At 39.0% G+C, this 20,263-nt stretch overlaps 1 protein-coding gene across 2 annotated transcripts in view; it reads right to left on the bottom strand.

The window, feature by feature from the left end:
- The window catches only part of LOC121283060 (carboxypeptidase D-like), a 69,156-nt gene that overhangs the window by 44,657 nt on the left and 4,236 nt on the right, over window positions 1-20,263 (bottom strand). The gene's annotated exons all lie outside the window — the stretch shown is intronic.

The following is a 20,263-nucleotide window of genomic DNA, read 5'->3' as shown; positions in this document are numbered from 1 at the left end:
TTGAGTTCCAGTTTTGGATCAGAGGTGCTGATAGCAGCTAGTGGGTATATACTCTTTGGCAGAGGCTGCTCTGTCTATGCCTAAAGTTAAAAAAAAGCTTGATCCACACTGGATTAATTATCCACACCCACCAAATTGCCTATTTTGAAAATAGATGATTTTGCATTCTCAGGGGGAGAAAACATAAGCAAAGTGCCATGAGATCAAGCCACCTGTAATATCAAGCTACCTAGTGTCTCAAACCTATCTGGGGATCAAATTTAGGATTTAGAGATTGAGTAATAAAACTTGAGCTTTAAATGTTCTTTAATTGTTCTCTAAAAGTTTGATTTAAAAAAAAGTGGTTAATCCCAAAAAGACAGGTAGGAAAGTTTACTAAACAAATACTCTTCTGGCATGCACTATTAAAAGTTTAAAAAGAACTGCGCAGACATTTTAACCTAACATAACGCAGTGGTTGTCTCAAGACACTGGTTTTCAGTCACTGTGCCACAGAATGTGGTTTCATGAAAATGTGCTTTATGTCAAATAATGATTTATAATCTACTGGCTGGAAACTTGAATTGACATTTTAAAAGTCTCTGTTTTTAAACTCAGAGGTTGAAGGTGATTTTAGCTTGCAGCTAAAGATGGTTACCCCAATTTGCATCACTGTAAATTCCCCATTCCAAGCCATTGAGGTGGAGACAGCATGTCTGCAAAGATCCATCAAAGACAACGGCTTGGGGAATGAGTGAACCACATATCCTGTACCCATTAGCAAGGCATCAAGGCAATCACCAGAGGAATTCAACTGGAGGAGATGAACGATTAAGCCTAATCGCTCGGACAATAGAACCCTAGTTGAGAAGGGGTCCCCAGACATGAACTCAGTGAGCTGTAATGGGAATACTTTAAACCCAATCACGAACAATAGACCCTTGCTGTGAGAGGTAGATTCCACACATAAATGGTTAAAGTTGCAACAGGGGAATACACTAGTTGTTGTGGTATACCTTCAAGGATATGAATATGTACCTGTGTACATCACTAGAAGGGAAATGGTGCAATGTATCATGTAATTCAGCCTTAGTCTCACTCAACGTATGCAGCAGGCAGACAACAACTCAGAAGTGTTTCCAGCTCTGCAACTATGTAAAACAGCTATCATCTTAATAAGTGAACCTACAAACAATACGTTAACCAATCCATTGTGCATGGTTGCTGCCTTGAAGTTTATGTATAAAAAATAAATCCTTGAGCTATGAACATGACACTAGTGATGACCACGTTTGAATCACTGGCTGATGGTCAATGTGGCAGGCCCAACCTTTGTGTGCTTAAACTTCTGCTTTCTCTTCAGTAGGAAGGATAAACAGCTGAGACACAGACAAGAGAAGACATGCAGGATCCCTCCTTCCTCCTGCTCTCTCCAACCTACTTTGCAAGCTTTGAACCCTTTTTGCTGACTGTGACATCCAGGGATGCCCCTGTTCCAGAAAGTGATTTCTTAAAAGAATTCAACCTAGCACTGCTATCTCCAGGAGAACAGCCAAATCAGCTACAACTTCAAGTCAGTAACATCAGGGCCACCGAATAAAAGCCGTAAGACCACCAAATTCAGCCTGAAGCCAACCAAACTACAGGCTATATGTTTCTTTTATTTTAATGGCCTCTAATTTGGCCAACCTATCCTTTCTCACTCTAATCTATTTGTGTGCATATGTGACCTTCGAGCACGTGTGTGTGCCAAAGTTATAGCGTATTTTATTATTTTTACTTGGATCAGTTTAAGTATGATAAAGCTAAGCTACACTACACTTGATCTTAGCCAAAAGGCCGAGAAGTGATCATGGTAATATATCCAAATTTGCAGATGACACAAAGCTGGGTGGGAGGGTGAGCTGTGAGGAGGATGCAAAGATGCTTCAGTGTGATTTGGACAAGTTGAGTGAGTGGGCAAATGCATGGCAGATGCAGTATAATGTGGATAAATGTGAGGTTATCCACTTTGGTAGCAAAAACAGGAAGGCAGATTGTTATCTGAATGGCTATAAATTGAGAGAAGGGAATGTGCAACGAAACCTAGGTGTCCTCGTACACTAGTAGCTGAAGGTAAGCAAGCAGATGCAGCAGGCAGTAAAGAAGGAAAATGGTACGTTGGCCTTAATAGCGAGAGGATTTGAGTACAGGAGCAGGATGTCTTGCTGCAATTATACAGGGCCTTGGTGAGACCACACCTGGAATAGTGTGCTCAGTTTTGGTCTCCTTATCTGAGGAAGGATGTTCTTGCGATAGAGGGAATGCAGTGAAGATTTACTAGACTGATTCCGGGGATGGCGGGACTGACATATGAGGAGAGATTGAGTCAGTTAGGATTATATTCGCTGGCGTTCAGAAGAATGAAGGGGGGATCTCATAGAAACCTATAAAATTCTAACAGGATGAAGAGGGTACCCCCTCCAATCCAGCAACTACCACATAGGCCAGTTGAAGAGAAGTTACAATCCCCGATCACACAGCGACCAGACACTCAGGCTTCCTTTAACCGATTTTATTCAAGCATGCAAGGGAGCCACAATCATTCCTAAGAATGAAGACCCAGCTCTCAGACTGATTGCATTTCATTACTTTTGTACTTTTTCTTATCATAATACATTTGAATACATCCAATCGGTAACCAACACATTGGTCTCATGCTAACTCTACCCTATTGAGTACATAAACATGTGATTTTGCTAACCAATTATTCTAAAGGATGTATAATTATATTATCCAATCAAAATTAAAACATGTACGCAAAGACCTTGGTTCTCATAACTCAAGACTGTTTGTGTTTCATCAAAGCCCCCTCTTTGTCTATTTTATGTCCTGCCATATCTAAGCTAAACCATCTGCCCCATCCATATGTGAGAGAGGAGCACACCTAATCTAATTTATGTCCTGCTTGTGTCTTCCAGTCTGACTCTCAAAGCTGTGCAGTGTTCATCTGGTAATCTTCAACTCTTAATATGTTTAGCTGCCATGTCTGTCTGGAGATTTTAGGTATTTTTCAGTAAATCCTTAGTGTTCTCTTTTAGCATTTTTAATTTCCCCCTAACACAGGACAAGACAGGGTAGATGCAAGAAGGACATTCCTGATGGTGGGGGAGTCCAGAACCAGAGGTCACAGTCTGAGGATACGGGATAGACCATTTAGGACTGAGATGAGGAGAAATTTCTTCACCGAGAGTGGTGAGTCTGTGGAATTCGCTACTACAGAAAGTAGTGAGGCCAAAACATATGTTTTCAAGGAGTTAGATATAGCTCTTGGGGAGAAAGGGATCAAAGGATATGGGGAGAAAGTGAGAGCAGGCTATTGAGTTGGATGATCAGCCATGACCATAATGAATGACGGAGCAGGCTCGAAGGGCCGAATGGCCTACTCCTGCTCCTAGTTTCTATGTTTGTAACCTCTTTATTATACTCAATAAAACCTGTCAGATTGATTCTTTTTATAATCAGTGTGCAAACAGTTACGTGCTCACTAAAGCGGCAAGTATATCATTTTCAAATCAAAAAAAATCTGTTGCGATCAAATGAGGGGCGAGAAAAGAGGGGAGCCATTCGATCCCTCCTCAGCTGCTCATAACAGTGGCCATAGCCCTACAATGTGCAGGCAGTGCAAAGAACAGCCAGGAAGCTGATTTCTGACAAAGATCAGAGTTATGAGGAATGGCTGAAGAAACTTGGAGTTTTTCAGCCTGAAAAAATGAAATATCCAACAGTTAATTTTATAAGATAATTAATGGAATGGAAAAGATAAATTCCAAGACTGACATCAAGAGTATTGTATGTCTTCTACATACAAAGATCGAATAACTTCTAAAAAGACCATGGAGGCAAAAATACTGGTACGACTTCGGAACTAACTGGGCATTACAATGAGGTGAATCTAGAGTCTTTCTGGGTGAATGAATTAAAATGGCCTTCATTAAAAATTCTTTTGTGAACTCTTACATTCACAAACCTAGTGGCTCTGATGACCTGCTGGCTCAATAAATCGTTGGCGGTTGACTCTGGTAACAATTGTTGTAACTGAATGCCAAGATTTTGGAGCTTGTTTTCAGCTTTGAGGCAATAAATCCCTGTATTTTATACTCTGGACTTCAAATATTTACAAGTAAAATATTTAACCCTTTCTAAAGCTGATGCATAACATATTTTCTAATTGAATATATTGCTCTCAAGTTAACCAATTATGCCTTGACAAAATCCCCCAAAACACATTAATCATTTAAAATACTGCTAAATGCAAGCAGTAAATTACAATGGCCAATAGCATTACAACTGTGCATGAAATAGTGAAGTGATCTCTACTTCAAGGTGGAACTGATCAGAACAATGTTATAATAAGGAGCATGTGTACCACAGAAGAAACTAGATCTAGTCAGTAAAACAAGAACTGTAATTCTCACAATTTAATGGGCTTTAAACACCCATAACAAGCGCACAAATGTCATTGATTGCATTCAGTTAATTTAGCTGAATATACAGCGGATCATAGAAAGGATGAGGTGCAAGGGCTGTTTTACTAAGATTTTGAAGTTTGATACTATTATTATGGACAGGAGAGACACAGGCAAATTTTACTTGTTTCCTCTTACCATCTGTCCATAAGCAAAAGAGGTTTTGAATTATTTTTGAAGTATGTAGTGGCATGTTTTCCCAAAACCTTGGTTTGAGGTCTAATCTACGAATAAATCACAGCAAACTCACATTTGATTAACTCAGAAGGTTAGTTTATTTCGCATTCAAAACCCAGGGGAAGGAGTGTTCGCCACTACCCAACTGGACCCCAATGCCCTTCCCCACTTTATGTGTGTGTGTGTGTGTGTGTGTGTGTGTGTGTGTGTGTGTGTGTGTGTGTGTGTGTGTGTGTGTGTGTGTGTGTATGTAAAAGAGAAAAAGGAATTTTACAACTATAGATATTAACAGTACAAGAAACACAGAAATGAATAATAGCTCACATGATTTTCAGAGTCAGAGTCCAATGAGGAATTCTTTCATGCAGGAATTCTAAGTTCAGGTGGTGGTTGAAAACAGGAGTTGTAGGGTTCATTTTATAGCTGGTGCTGATCCCACAAGTGAAGTAGGTGCAGAGACTGGGTCAGTTTTGCAGGCAATGATAGGAAATCTTCCAGCAGAGACAGGCTTGGAGGAGCTGAGAGATGCTTGCTCAGCCAGGTGGCTGGAGTCCTTCCCAATTGATGTTAAAACAGCAGTCTGAGGATTTCTCAGTTCTCAAAGGCATACAGAGATTTCAAAATGGTCACTTGAGTCATATGACCTTCTTTCTTCACAGTGACTTCAAAAGGAATGTTTAATCAGTGTCTGGAACTGGTTTTGATTTCAGGACCAATAATGTCCCAGTCATTAGTTGTTGAGTTACCATCAATGTTGAGGGTCTGGTGTCAGGAAGCCATTCTCTAGGCAGGCCCTCTGACTCTGCTAGAAGAATAAGCTTATCAGGTCCAATGACATCTCTTGGCCCCCTTTTTGAAATGGACCTGGACAGTGCCAGATGTAAGAAGAGCCTGTTCGTGGTTCTGCAGAAATAACAAGTTTCGATGTGCAAGTCTCATGGTTTCATGATTACAAGGGCTGTAACGAGCTGAGAGATTCCGCCAGCTGAGAAAATAATTCTTATGTTCTTGTAACTCCTGATGGTAGCTCCCAGAACAAAGGGTCAACCCCTTTAGGTTGTGACCAAAGAGTCATGTGACTTGTAGCATCTTTTTTGGTTCAGCAGAAAGTCTATTATTTTGCCATCATTTCAAAAATTAAACTCTGGATTTCTTTTCATGTCCTAGGGACTCAATATTATATTTAACTAACCAAGAAATGGCAAGAACAAGCCTCAGCTCAACCAGTCTGAGTAATTTTGAGCTTTGTTAAACAAGCTCGAGTGTACCAGGATCACCCTTCATAGCTGGAATTCCATCATCTTTTCTTTCATTCCCTGGTACAATCTCATTTTCATGTTTTGTAGAGTTTGATTCTATTACATTAGATGGAGGCCCTTTTTAATTTTTGACATGCAATATTTGCCATGCCTTTTGTAAATAGGCTGAATTATTTACCAGTTGTTGGCACTCTCTCCTCAGAAGGAAATTTTGGTTTAAGTCCCCTAATTTGTGTACATAATCCAGGTTGATGCTGCAGTGCACTCCTGTACATTATTGAAGATGTCATCATACAGGTGAAATGTTAAACTGAAGCTTTGTATGTCTGTTCAAGTGGACTAACTAAACCCACAGCATAATTTAAAGATCAAGGAGGTCTTCCAGTGCCTGGAGGTGCCAACATTCACTGTGAACCACACCACCAGAAAACAGAAGTTGCTGTTTGTTGGATCTTGTTGAACACAAATCACGTCATGTTTGCTTATATGATCAACCAAGATTTAAGTATGAATAAATTACATATAAACCAAATGGAAGGTGTCCAAGCCCACAAGACTTAAACTAAATAGCTCCTTACAAAGAAAAAGCAAACTATTTTTCAATCAATTTGCTTCAGGTCTGTTGTAACAGCAGATAACTTTCACATTGTGTGGATAGATATTGTATTACATGCAGAAGTAACAAACTGAACTCCGAGTGCTGTACATGAAGACACAAAATGCTGTTTCATACAACTGAGAGAACTATATAGTCATCCAAATGCTTACCATGTTATCTACAAAGCACATAGGAAGTTTTAAAGATGGCAGTTTGCTTTACCCAAAGGCATGAAGTTAAATATCAAGGGGTGTCGCTACACATTTGGTCAATTATCCCCTACTGCATCATACATTGGTCATGGGGGAGATCAATACAGTGCAAAAGCAAAATGCAATTTAAAAAATTCTACTAAAAATATTTTTCCTCTCTCCATTTGCGATTTGTTGTTCCACCTTTCCAGGTCTCTCATGTTGTACACAATTTTACAGCAGTGTTTGGGTAGGCAATCTGTTGCCAGACTCATGGCACAGGCAATTTATCATGATCAGTTAATAGCTGGCCAAGAAATTCTGCATTTGAATTTTCATCTGGTCTCCTTCGCATCCATGCACTCCATCAGGAGGGATATAGGGGAAGCATCTAGCTTCTGTTAGAACGTTCTTCTTAAAGGCACAGCCAAGTCAGACAGTGTAGGAATCACATATGAAAACATTCTGCTCTCCACCACAAACAATGACACGGACAACAATTTTGTCTGGCCTTGACCTACTACAACATCTGTTGGTATTACGCAGTCAATTACCTGCTGCATTTCCTCTACATAAGCCTTTAAGGATTAGGAGCTGCAACACAATTAAAAGCATAAGTTCATCATATCTTGTAGAGATGTGACGATAAAAATGCTAAAAGATTAAAATGCAATTCATACATGCAATGATGAAATCAAAATGTGATTTACCTCACTGAATATCAAATACAAAGCAAAAGGGAAAAAAGCTTACTAATAATTTCTTTATTTATAATTGGAACAAAACATGGGTACCTGAAAATGTAAATCGGCTGGCTATCTACTGATCAAACTTGGACAGACTGCACGACTCTATAACCTAGTGCAACTTTCTCCACTTTCACCAGTTAATTTGCCTTAATAGTTTCTCATTTATCCAGAGACAGAATTAAATACTTGACTATTCTAATACTCTTCTAGCTGTCTCCTGTCCTCCACCTTCTGTAAACCTCACCTTAGCTAAAACTCCAAAACTTTCTGCCTATGTTCTATCCAAGTCCCACTCGTCTCTCACCTTTGCTGACCAAAACTGGATACTGGTACCAGTGCTAAAACTTCAAAACTCGAATGCTTGCTTTTTAAAAAATTTCTGCTATGGCCTTGCCCATCACTGGAATGTTCAACACTACAAAATTCTTGCCACAACCTCTCCATTCTTCTCAGTCTGGCCTTCCCCTACACTTACTCCCAACTCTCCTAAAAGCAGTGACTCATGCCAAGGGCCAGATCAATGGACACAAATTCTTTCAAATCTTCCAAAAGTCACCTACTTGTGTGATCCTGGTGCCAAAATGAGAATCAAACTGCAGGAGTGGGAAAAAAAGAGAAAAAGGGCATTGCTGTCAAACCCAATTCTCATTTTACCCACAAATATTTATATGCTATGGTTAAAATATTTTGCAACCTCAAAGCACTGGCACAGTTGGAATAAATATATTGTTTCTCTAGAATATTCTATTGCTCACTTGCCTAAAATGTATTCCAAAGTTTTACACCCCATGAGCAAGCATTCATTCAATTACTGTCAGAGAGTAAGCAATGACGTAAATATCTCATGTGTGAACTCTTCAATACAAAATCTAGTCAACTTAATTTACATTCAATACCAATTTACAGGATTACTACAGGATTTACTATTGTTATTAGAAACAGGAGAGCAAATAACACGCAACAATAACGCTGAAACAAAAACAGAAACAGAAATACCTGGAAAAACTCAGCAGGTCTGGCAGCATCGGCGGAGAAGAGCACAGTTGCAGTTTCGAGTCCTCATGACCCTTCAACAGAACTAAGTAAAAATAGGAAAGGGGTGATATATAAGCTGGTTTAAGGTGGGGGGGGTGTTGTTGGGACAAGAAGCCAATAATAGGTGAGATAACCAAAAGATGTCACAGACAAAAGGACAAAGAGGTGTTGAAGGTGGTGATATTATCTAAATGAATGTGCTAATTAAGAGCAGACATCAAGACAAACAAGGTACAGATAGACCTAGTGTGGGGGGAAGGAATACTAAAAGGTAGAGATAAACAATGGGTGGAAATACATTTAAAAATAATGGAAATAGGTGGGAAATGAAAAATCTATATAAATTATTGGAAAAAACAAAAAGGAGGGGGAAGAAACGGAAAGGGGATGGAGGAGAGAGTTCATTATCTAAAATTGTTGAACTCAATATTCAGTCCGAAAGGCTGTAAAGTGCCTAGTCGGAAGATGAGGTGCTGCTCCTCCAGTTTGCGTTGACCTTCACTGGGACAATACAGCAAGCCAAGGGCAGACATGTGAGCATGAGAGCAGGGTGGAGTGTTGAAATGGCAAGCGACAGGGAGGTCTGGGTAATGCTTGCAGACAGACCGAAGGTGTTCTGCAAAGCGGTCACCCAGTCTGCGTTTGGTCTCCAATGTAGAGGAAACTGCATTGGCAGCAACGAATGCAGTAGACTAAATTGAGGGAAGTGCAAGTGAAATGCTGCTTCACTTGAAAGGAGTGTTTGGGCCTTTGGATGGTGAGGAGAGAGGAAGTGAAGGGGCAGGTGTTGCATCTTCTGCGGATGCATGGGAAGGTGCCGTGAGAGGGGATTGAGGAGTAGGGGGTGATGGAGGAGTGGAGCAGGGTGTTACAGAGGGAACGATCCCTACGGAATGCCACCGGGGGTGGGGGGGAGGGGGTGAAGGGAAGATGTGTTTGGCGGTGGCATCATGCTGGAGTTGGCGGAAATGGAGGAGGATGATCCTTTGAATGCGGAGGCTGGTGGGGTGATAAGTGAGGACAATAAAGCTGCGTCATTCAACACTGCCTCCTACAATTAACTGTGCCATATGCTGCTGAGTAACAACTGCTGTGAATCCTGCCTCCCAGCTAGTGAGCATGCTGCCTCTATCCACTGCCAGCCACTCCCTCCAAGCTATCAAAAGCCTTATACAGCTTAAATACGCAAGTCAACAACCGATATTATAGAATCATAGAATAGATACAGCACAGGAGACCATTCAGCCCATTGTGTCAATGCCAGCTCTCTGCAAGAGCAACTCAGCTAGACCCAATCCCCTGCACTACAAAGCCCAGCAAAATTTCTCTGCAGGCTAATAGTGGGTTCAGAACAGGCCAAAAAACATCAAATTAAAATGGTTCAACTGTGCTTCATGTAAAAAGCTTACTTCAGCTCACTCAGTTATGCCCCATGCTAAGGCATCAATGGATACATAAAACAGTGGGGGTCTTTTTTTGGAAATGTGCAATTCTGACACAGCACACCAGCTATCAGAATCCACGGCAACATTCCATGTAAAATGATCATAACACCGAAATACAACATGCCCTAAGCAATAACTGCCAAATACTCTACCTGCAAAAGTTACATTTTACACCAGGCAAGTAGTTATTTAGTTATTATAGAAACAGAGTCAAGCAATAGCCTCATCAGTGGCTATATGGAGTTCTTTAAGCCCGCTCTCAAGCATATGTAGTGTACTGCTCCTCCTACCTACCAGCTTTTTAGTAACTATGCTAATAAAAATTCAATTTTGATAAAAATGTAAACACCAAATTATCATGCAGTCATACATTTATTGCTGATAAAGCAAAAGCAGCCTTTCTGCTCTGTACTTCAGCTCCAAATACAAATCAAATTTCATAAGATCCCACTGTCACATCCATTTTCACAACTAAAGCCATGGTGCACAAGTAAGGAAAAAAGAACCCAAATCAAATGGAAATCAATGCAATGCAAACCTAGACTGACTTCCAATAAATTGTGGCATGTAGAACCACCCCTCTTTATGGCTGATTCAGAGTGCAGACCTGGCAGAAGGAAAATGAGAAATGCCATACCGAGCAAGAAAGCAATCTGATCCTTCAATAAACTTAAATTTAAAATATCTCCAGTATTAATGCCTGTAGCGTTTCTCCAGTTTAGCAGCAGTGTGTAAAGAGGTTTTTCATGTTTGCAAGAAATCAATTCTGCAGCAAACCACAGTAAAACTGCAAATCTTTTATTATAAGTCTCAAGAGAACTCTGAAGAAACTAAATTGAGTTTTGTTGCAGATCTTTAAAAAAAAAAGGACAAGTAATTGTTCTCAGCTCAGGAGGGATAGCTTTCAGGAATTTAGCTTCAATTCAAAACTGTCCTCAAAAGATAAAATAATTTGTACTTAAGTGTGCATTTCTAATAGATGCTTTGAAAAGTCACAAGAATTAGCATTAGCTCAGAGAGGCTAATTATTAGTATTTCTGACATTTAATTACCACTTTTCTAAAATGCTTTGGGTATAAGTATCATAGAATGGTTACAGCACAGAAGGAAGTCTTTCAGTACATTGAGATTTCTGAGCTTATGATGGAGATAGTGGCCTCCATGCTGCTCTGTGATTCTGTCAAAGAAAGGAAAATATATCTGTGCGAGGTTTTAGTCTTCCGACAATCAGATATTTAAAAAAAAAACTTATCAAAAGTTCAACTGTACAGTTTACAAATTAACAGTCAGATAACAGTTTGAAGCAGGCACTGCTTTACTACCAGTCAATAAGAGACTATACGATCTGTATTTTTCATAAACATTTAACTGTGTAACTGAATTTAAACCTTTTGCAGATCCCAAAGTCAAAATAGGTCCACAAATCAACAATCTCTTTCTAGCTTCTTAGAAAGAACAACAATCTTATCATATATGTAAGCAAGACGTTTCATAATCTAGGAACTATCAAATTATTCCAAAAGAGTGCGTAATTCAAAACATCAGCACAATCATGCCAATAGCCCTAAATAATAACACTTGACCTCAGGATGTTTCAAATGCTTCATGGCCACTTTTGTACTGTTATCATTAAGCAAACTTGAAATCCAATTTGTGCGCAACTTAATCTCACAAAAAGCAATGAAATAATTCCAAACTAACAACCTCCACCACTTAGGAAGATAAGGGCAAATGGCATAAGAACACTGCCACCTACAAGCTTCCCTCCAAGTCACACACCATCCTGATTTGTAACTATATTGCCATTCTTTCACTGTCGCTGAATCAAAAACCTGGAACTCCCTTCCCAACAGCACTGTGGGTGCACTACATGGGACTGCGTGGTTCAAGAAGGTGGCACAGTTCAATTAGGGATGGTCAATAAATACTGTCATAGACAGTGACATCCACATCCCGTGAAAGAATAAAAAGAAACCTCTCACAAGGGCAAATAAGAGATGGGCAGCAAAAGATGGACTTGCCAGTGACACTCACATCCCAGTAATAAATAAAAAGTAATTAACCAGTTTTAGTGGCTTGGGTTGAGGTGTGCTGTTGAAGTCCTTGCAGATGGAACTTCCAATATTTATACCATTAGTTTCAGTGCAAAAAAAAACCCTTGAAAAAGTTACAACCATGCCTCAGTTCATCTGCTACTGAAACCCTAATATGTGCCTTAGTTACTTCTAGACTTTACAATTCCAATGTTCCCAGCCTGCCATCTTCCATCCTTGTGTGCATTCCAGGTTTTTAGTTTAGAGATGGAATTGCAAAGTTTAGGGCCTTGGCAGTTGAAGGCACAGCAATCAATGGCGGAAAGATTAAAATTGGGGAGCACAAGAGGCCAGAATTGGAGGAGCATAGAGATCTAAAACTTGCAGGTCTGAAGGAGTTTAAAAGATGAGGAGGGGCGAGGCCATGTAGGGGTTTCCTTAGAATTTTAAAATCCCAGTTCATTAGCTTTTTCCATTGCATGATTTCTTGATCTAGATTAGAGTTTCATTCTAAGCATCTGTTAAAGTTACCGGTCAGACAATCCCTTAATGACAAAATAGATTCACTCAGGTTAAAATGTCTTCATCTTCACCCTGTCTTTACTCCTAGACAGTCAAACTGGAAACTTTTTAGAGAGAAAACTGTAGGGGAAGAAACCAACTTCTTTCCACTCAGAGGAAAGGAAGGAAGGATACATCATTAGTACTGTCAACGTCTACACAGGTTAGTCAGAGGGAACTTTGCCAGCTGTAAGAATCACCTGGTATTTGTCCTTTAGAAAACAATGAACCTACAGCATTAGTCAATGTACATAATCCAGATAGTTCAAAGCACAAGGCAGCTGTTCAAGGCGGCGGCTTACTACCACCTTCTCAAGGACAATTAGGAAAGGGCAATAAAGGCTGGCCTAGCCAGTGACACCGACACCCTGTGAAAGAATGAAAAAGACAGATTTTAAAGAAACATTATCCTAATCTTTCCTTAAGATGTATTTTTTCTTTAAATGTTCCATCATAACTTTCCTTACCAGAGTTCTAATTTGTGATTTGGAAAGGATATCGAACATATTTTAGCAGAAAATAATGTTGGAATCAGGTTGTGAGGTTATTGTAGCTCTATGTATTTGCACTAACCAAACACAACAATGAATGGGCTGCATGGCTGGAATATTACAAAATCATTATTCAGCATCACTGTAATGCACATATTAGAACATAACAAATAGGAGTCAGCAATTTGGTCCTTCAAGCATGGGGGAATAGTTTCCTAGTGCATGCTCCATGGCAACGTTGACCAGAATCAACCTGCCAACCAATCAGCACTCTTTTCTCATGCAGTATAAATTGCTGCTCCTTTTGAAGTTTGGCATTTTTTCTGTCCTGATGAGTGCAAGACGAAAGCCTTTGACAGCATCTCTTTTTTTTCCAGCAATAAATGACTTATGGCCCCCAGTTTTCTCTCTCCCTCTTCTCTTGAATAGCAGGCTGGCATTGCTACCTTCCAATACATGGGGACCATTTTAAAATCTAGGAAATTCTGGAAGATGAAAACCAAAGCATCCACTATCTGTAGCCACTTCTTTTAAAACCCCAGGGTGGAGGCCATAGGTTCAGGATATTTGTCAGCTTTTGGTCACCTGTACTAGTTATTAAGCTCTTTGTTTCGCCAGGCCCTTGGTTCCCCACTATTTTTGGAATGGTTCTTCTTTTCTACCATGAAGACAGATATAAAGCAGTGTTCATATCTCTGCTATTACCTCATTCCCAATTAAAAATTCCCCCGTCTCTGCCAAAAACGGACCCATGTTTACTTCCACTAATTTCTTCTTTTTTACTAACCCACAAAAGCTTTGACAATCTGTTAGTTTGTCTCTTGCTTCTTTATTCACATACTCATATTTTCTGTTTTAGTGATGCTGGTTGAGGAATATATTACAATATGCTAGGAAGAACTCCCCAGCCCTTCTTCAAGTAGTTCTCATGGAATCTGTTACATCCTGACTGCTTAAAATCTCATCCAAAAGATGGCACCTCCAACAGCAGAGGACTCCATGTGTACTACAAATTAAGTGTCAGCATAGATCGACCCATTTACTGATTTTGGTAATATAAACAGAAAATACTGGAAATGCACAACAGTTTTAAGAACATTTGAAAAGAGAAAAGATATTAGAATTTGGCTATTCTCCCTTTATCACAACTGAAAACTGGAAGGCGTTTTCATTTCAGATTTAAAAATACAGAACATTAATTAGTCTTTCCTCTTGATAGATGGTAACTGGTTTGTCTATTTCCATTTCCAGAAATTACAGCAGCCTCGCATAGGCACTTTCCCAGAAGTGCATAAGAATGCTGCCTGACTAAGCATATAACACTGACTTAATTTATTTTACTTGAACAGGATATCCTGCAACTTGTGCGTAAATAAAATTGGTCAACTTGCTTTTAGTCTTTTATCTTTGTCAACAATGGGCCTTTTCAACCTCGATAATGTTTGTTCTCAGATTCCTAACAAAGCTCATTACATGTTAAATTACATAGTTTAGGTATTAACACTGGGTTCCTGAAAGTTAACTATTCATTCTAAGAGAATGGGAATGCATGTTTTAATATAATTTCCTACAATTACTGACAGGACAAGATGTACAACTTAATAAAGTACCTGTGGCACTCTCGGGATGTTCCGAAGCATTTTACAGCTGTGGGCTGTTTTGAATTGTAGCCAATGCTCCTATGCATTTTAAGAACAGTAGTGATAAAATTTTGGGGAGTGGAAAGAGATGAACTCATACAAGGAATGTAAAAATTAAAAAGGCTCAAAAATATAGCTTCAGTTCCTGGAAGTTGGAACACGTTTAACAGAGCTATATTACAGCGTGTTCTTTTAGTCCTCAGATTATAAAGGAATGCAATCAGAAATGCTGCTGAAATGATGTTTACTTTTTTTAGATCAATGCAATGGATGTAGAAGTAGCCTGAATATTTTAATTACCAACAGCCTGATAATTCACAGATAATATCTTTCATCTCTTGGTTACTATTTCCAGAAAGCAAGAAAAAACTAAGGCAAACCACAACGACAGGATGTACAGTAGTTCTGAGAGTCAGATCCACGATGTCAGCAAGTTCCATTTTAAATTACAAATGATTACTGGAGTTTTAAAAAGAAATTTAAGCATCTTACAAATCTGTTAGGTATAGTTTAAGGTTATCTTAAGGTTCCTCTCTATGTTAGAGCACTTAGTTATGAACTGAAGTAGAAGAAATCCCTATAATTAATTTTACTAAATAATCAATCTCTCTAGTAATATTCTAGGAGATCATTGCATGCCTTAACAATTGTGTACACTCCACATCTAATGAAATGGGAATTAAGCGCTAGTGGTTAAGTTTTTTTTTGTAGAACTATGAAATGCTGGTTATCCCCAGGTTGCTAATAACGTGCAGGAATTAATTCATTGTGGGTTAAAGTCAAAGTGTGTGTTCCATCAAAAAATATACACATTAGGAAACTAAAATGACAGTATAAAATGTGATTATTTTGCTCATGTCTTCTGATCCCAAGGGTGTTCTTCTACTTTTGTGAACACCAAGTGTCTTCTGATACCTTCATTCATGCCTGTTCGACAGTGATTGCTGATAGGCTATACAACCATATCATCATCATCCAACAAGAAACATACACATTCCAGCAAGGGTCAATGGATAATGTTTAGGATTGGGTATCCCTAAGCCAGTGGTGCCGAGATCAATCGTAATGCACCTCCTGTTGTTCCAGCAGAAGGCAGCAAACTCACACGCCTGGAATCAAATCTAGGACCTTCTGCTTTTACCAGCTGAGCCATCAGAAATGGCAAATTTGACCGAGTGGAACTAAACATCCAGTCCCTATTCTAGACGCTATGGAAATTTAGTCAATAAGTGGGACAGCATTCCCCACAAAGTTTGATTACTGAGCATAAGTACATTCCTCTCCTGATACAAGGTTCTGGATTACAAATCAAAATAATCAAAAAAAAGGTGGGAAAACTGAAAAACACACACACTACTGCCATATCCTGGGATCATGCCCATAATCCAAATTATTTAGTCAAGCCGATGACTATGTATAATAAACCATGTACATTGTATTCTGTGAATGTAATGTGACAATTGCTTACCTACAATTGTTCTGTGACATCAAGAAAAATAAATTAATGCAGATGGCAGCCCTCTGTTCTCATTTGTAGCATTGCTACGAAGCACCAATAGTACTTCACAGGGATAATACCACCATATGTGGTGCGAATTACATCGCTCACTCATAACTGGGTGCCTTCTAATTTAAAATGAACGAATCTTTCTCTGTTACTATTTTAGCTACTTGCACATCATGCTAAATTGGCAATAGTGGCATCGGTTTCCAACATACAGGTTCGCAAGACAGATGGAATCAGAAGTAAGCTTACCAGCATTCAACAAGATCCAGCGAAAACAACATTAAGGCATTTTAGAACACCATACCCTAAGTTTCCCCATCTGCATTTCAAATATTAACACAGGTTGAAGTACACCTCTGCTCTCAAATGCAGCCCTTTAATACCGGACCCAAGTTAAATCATGATTTAAGCAATAGGTTGTATTGGGAGCATCAAGACCAAATTTGATTCTGTCTATAACTAATATCTATGGAGATGTGTTTTTAAGCAAGGGTCACTGGATAGTTATTAGATGGAGAAACTCTAATCATCACCACCACCCTGGCTCCCAAGCAAGGGATGCTAATGTCAATCTTTGACTAACTAACTATTACAGGAGAGATCAGGAATCTAATCTAAAATCTTCCTGAGCCATGTTAGTAACATAGTGGTTCATTTATCTGTTGATCAATCCAGAAAAGATAGTCTAAGGCATTTCAAAATTCCCATTAAGTCTAGCAAAATGTACATATAAACAGTGTTGCCACCACTTTATGATGTTTCCTTCTTTCTATAAAAAATAAACCTTTGCAATGAGACATACTGTGTACCTTACTGAAGTCAGCAATATTTTAAACTTACAACAGATGTTAAAACTTTGTGAAACCTGATCAAAAAAAATTACATTTATTACACCACATAATTAGGTCACTATATATCTGTGTATTTCTTATTGAGATGCTTCGCCTAAGTAGAGTTACTGTCTAGTAGAATTACAGCACATGCTCAATAGAACACTCCTACGAAAATCAAGTATTCTTTTATTAATTCCTCTTCAACAGCATTACGGTGGGCACAAGAAATGAAACTGCAGCTAAGCATTATTTGTGGTGCATGATGTTTAAATTACAGCATTAATGTTAAGATCTTGATCATTTAACTTTCATTTTTCTCTGTTCATAATTATACAGTAAATCATGGTCTGCCATATATGCAGACATTTTACAACAAATTTCTGATTGCTTCATACAATGCAAGTTTGCGATGATCCACGTCTATACATTTATCCATGTTTCAAAGTCAACATCAGAATAGCTGCCCACCATTGAATAATTAAGCTCTTGCTTTTCAAATAAAATTCAGCTTAGTCCCCTGGCTTCAGTCTTCCTGCACTTTGCTGCCTAGCTCAGAATACAGCCTTGCTACACTTTACAAACCATGGCTCAAGATCAGCAAGTACTCTATTAATAGCTCCTGGTCCTGTGAAAAGTTGTGGTAATGCAAACATTCCAGTGCCTCCAATGGATTTGTCTCTCCTGCTTGCACGGCCACCTACGATGCACTGCACAAGTCTAGCCTTGGTTCCTCCTCCTCCTTCATTTACAAGCCACTCTTTGACCATTATCTAGAAGCACGGGGTCAGCTCCTACTTTATGCTGATGACAGCCAGCGTTACCTCTTTTCCTTCTCCACTGATGCCAAGGTCAGTACTGCACTCACAAACTGTTTGATATTGCAATTCGAATGAACCATGCCCAATATGAACTCAATTGAGACTCGTGTGACATAGGAATCTTACAGCAGCCTTCTATCTCATCAGTCTGAACTGAATTTGAACCAGGACCCAGTATGAACTCAGCTGAAAGGCCAGTAGCTAATCTAATGCAACATCCAGTTCTTAAATTTGCAGTATTGAGAAACAAAATATTCGTGTAAACATTTGGCGACATGATTGCAGCAAAAGTATAGGTCTTCTCAATTATTTTGGTTCATGGTGATTAAGAAATTGAGCAAATTTCTGAACAGATATGTATCAAGAAAATGCACAAGTGTACAATAGCCTCAATGTGACACATTGCGAAGTTTGTGAAAATTTTATGAAACGATACTTCTGAATTGTGAAAAGAATGGCTAGAAACAGTACAAGCATTACAATAGTTTGATACTCAAATATGGCAGGAACTTCTCCATGCTGGAGATAATTGCAAACTGTGAGATTCATTTTTGGATCTTACAATACATAGTACTTTTGAATCAGGCCAATTTGAATCACTGAAATTATGCCCACTTAATGCTGATAAATATTTAAAAAGCACTCAAATTATTTTCTCCATTATGTTGGTCATTAAACTAAGTGCCAGATATCTATCCTTGTTAGAAAATTCTATGGCTCAAATGTGCTAAAAATGCTAAAACTGCATCTATTAAAATACTTTAAGTGTCTTATTATTTCATCCATTAATTAACGTGCAAACTTTTCTTATTCCACCTCTATCTAATTTGAATGCTCAGAGTAATTCCACTAATTACTAATTCCACTAATTGGCTGGCAGTGCCTGCACAGAAAGCCCCACGACTTGTTGCTAACAATTGCCATGCTAATCTCTCAGGCACAGATGTATAGCAGAAGGCGGGTGTATGTTGTGCGCTGTTCACACCCATAATAATTTAGTTGTCTCTAAAATTCTTATAATCCTACAATCATTTTTCCAGTTATTTCAGAGTCTGCAAGTGCTTTCAGTACAAAAGGCTCTGGTTCTTATCTTGTTGTTCTGGTTTATTCTTTCAGCTGGTTATCATTTTCTAAACTGTTAATTTCCCACTGCCTTGTGCTCATCAGTTGAACAGTTTAAATGAACAAAAATAAGTTAGTTGCCATAGTTAAAAAATGTAGACAAAGTGGTATTCTGTTCACGCCTGAATGTCTGTGCTTAAAAAATGAAGAATTACATTTTCCCAACGACAGAGATGGTAAAGCTAAAACAGACTTAAGCCCTTAAAACCTTGGGTTCGATTTCAAGTATGTGTGCACTTGGTTGACTTACCCCTGATGGAAATTGAGACAACTGGTCTCAGTGCCATTGGGTTAGGGGCAGAAGGATCACCAAGGATTTGTCAGCCCTATCCAGTGAGGCCTATGGGAAAATACTAACACGTGCACAGGATTGGGCCTCCAGGGCCCCTCCACAATGGAATGTCCTAGGCACACCTTGGGTGATTAGTTATTTGGGCAAATTACCAGAGGTCTAATCAGTTTATAGAACAGAAGCCAATGTCTACAGGAGAAAAGACGACTAGCACAAGAAAGTGCAGTTTAACTGGGGAAATGAGTGAAGCAAAATTCGTCTGCTCCAACATACTATAATGAAATGGTTTTAAATGTTCACAATTTTGAATTATTGATCACGCTCTCAAAACAGTTACAGAATTGAACGGCAGTTTTTCATAGGGAAGGAAAAACAGAGGAATAGTTATTAGTTATTCATGCAAGAGGGGTATATTGGCCAAGATCTGCTAGTCCTCTCACTTGGGAGACTGGTTCATGCAAACCCAAATTGGAGAAAGATGAAACCGATGCAGGAAATAGTGCAGCATGTGTGCCTGTCTGTTTCCTTTCACCATCGCCCCTACCTGACCCCAACAAAAAATCTCTACATAATACAGCACAATTCAAATTGAGACTGAGGATTGATGGTCAACAAACTCAAGAAATTCAGATGGTCTTAAAACCATCCTCTGAAACTAGCGGTGAAAAGTACAGTCCCAAAATCACTTCCAGGTTTGTGAGATTCAGATAACAGCTACAGTTCAGCACAGGAGACATGACTTTCACAAAACTATTTCCATTTCACATTAAAGCTGAACAGAACAGGTTTACTGCTTAGCCAATTATCTTCCATTTTCTCAGGTACAAGAGAAAAATTAGGGCCTTAAAATATTCCCCTGACAATTATACTGCCAATTAAAGCTGTTTGTGCAGAGGCAACAACAATGACAAAGATATTTCTTCATTGCGGTGAAAAGAAGCCATGATGTCACCACTTCAACTGGCAGTAAATTTTCCTTTTAACTCTACTTTCCCTCTTACTTTTGGCAGAAAAATTCCATTTCC

This window comes from Carcharodon carcharias, chromosome 10, assembly GCF_017639515.1.
Source record: "Carcharodon carcharias isolate sCarCar2 chromosome 10, sCarCar2.pri, whole genome shotgun sequence".
NCBI classification, from domain to species: domain Eukaryota; kingdom Metazoa; phylum Chordata; class Chondrichthyes; order Lamniformes; family Lamnidae; genus Carcharodon; species Carcharodon carcharias.
This window is presented reverse-complemented; position numbering and strand designations above follow the sequence as displayed.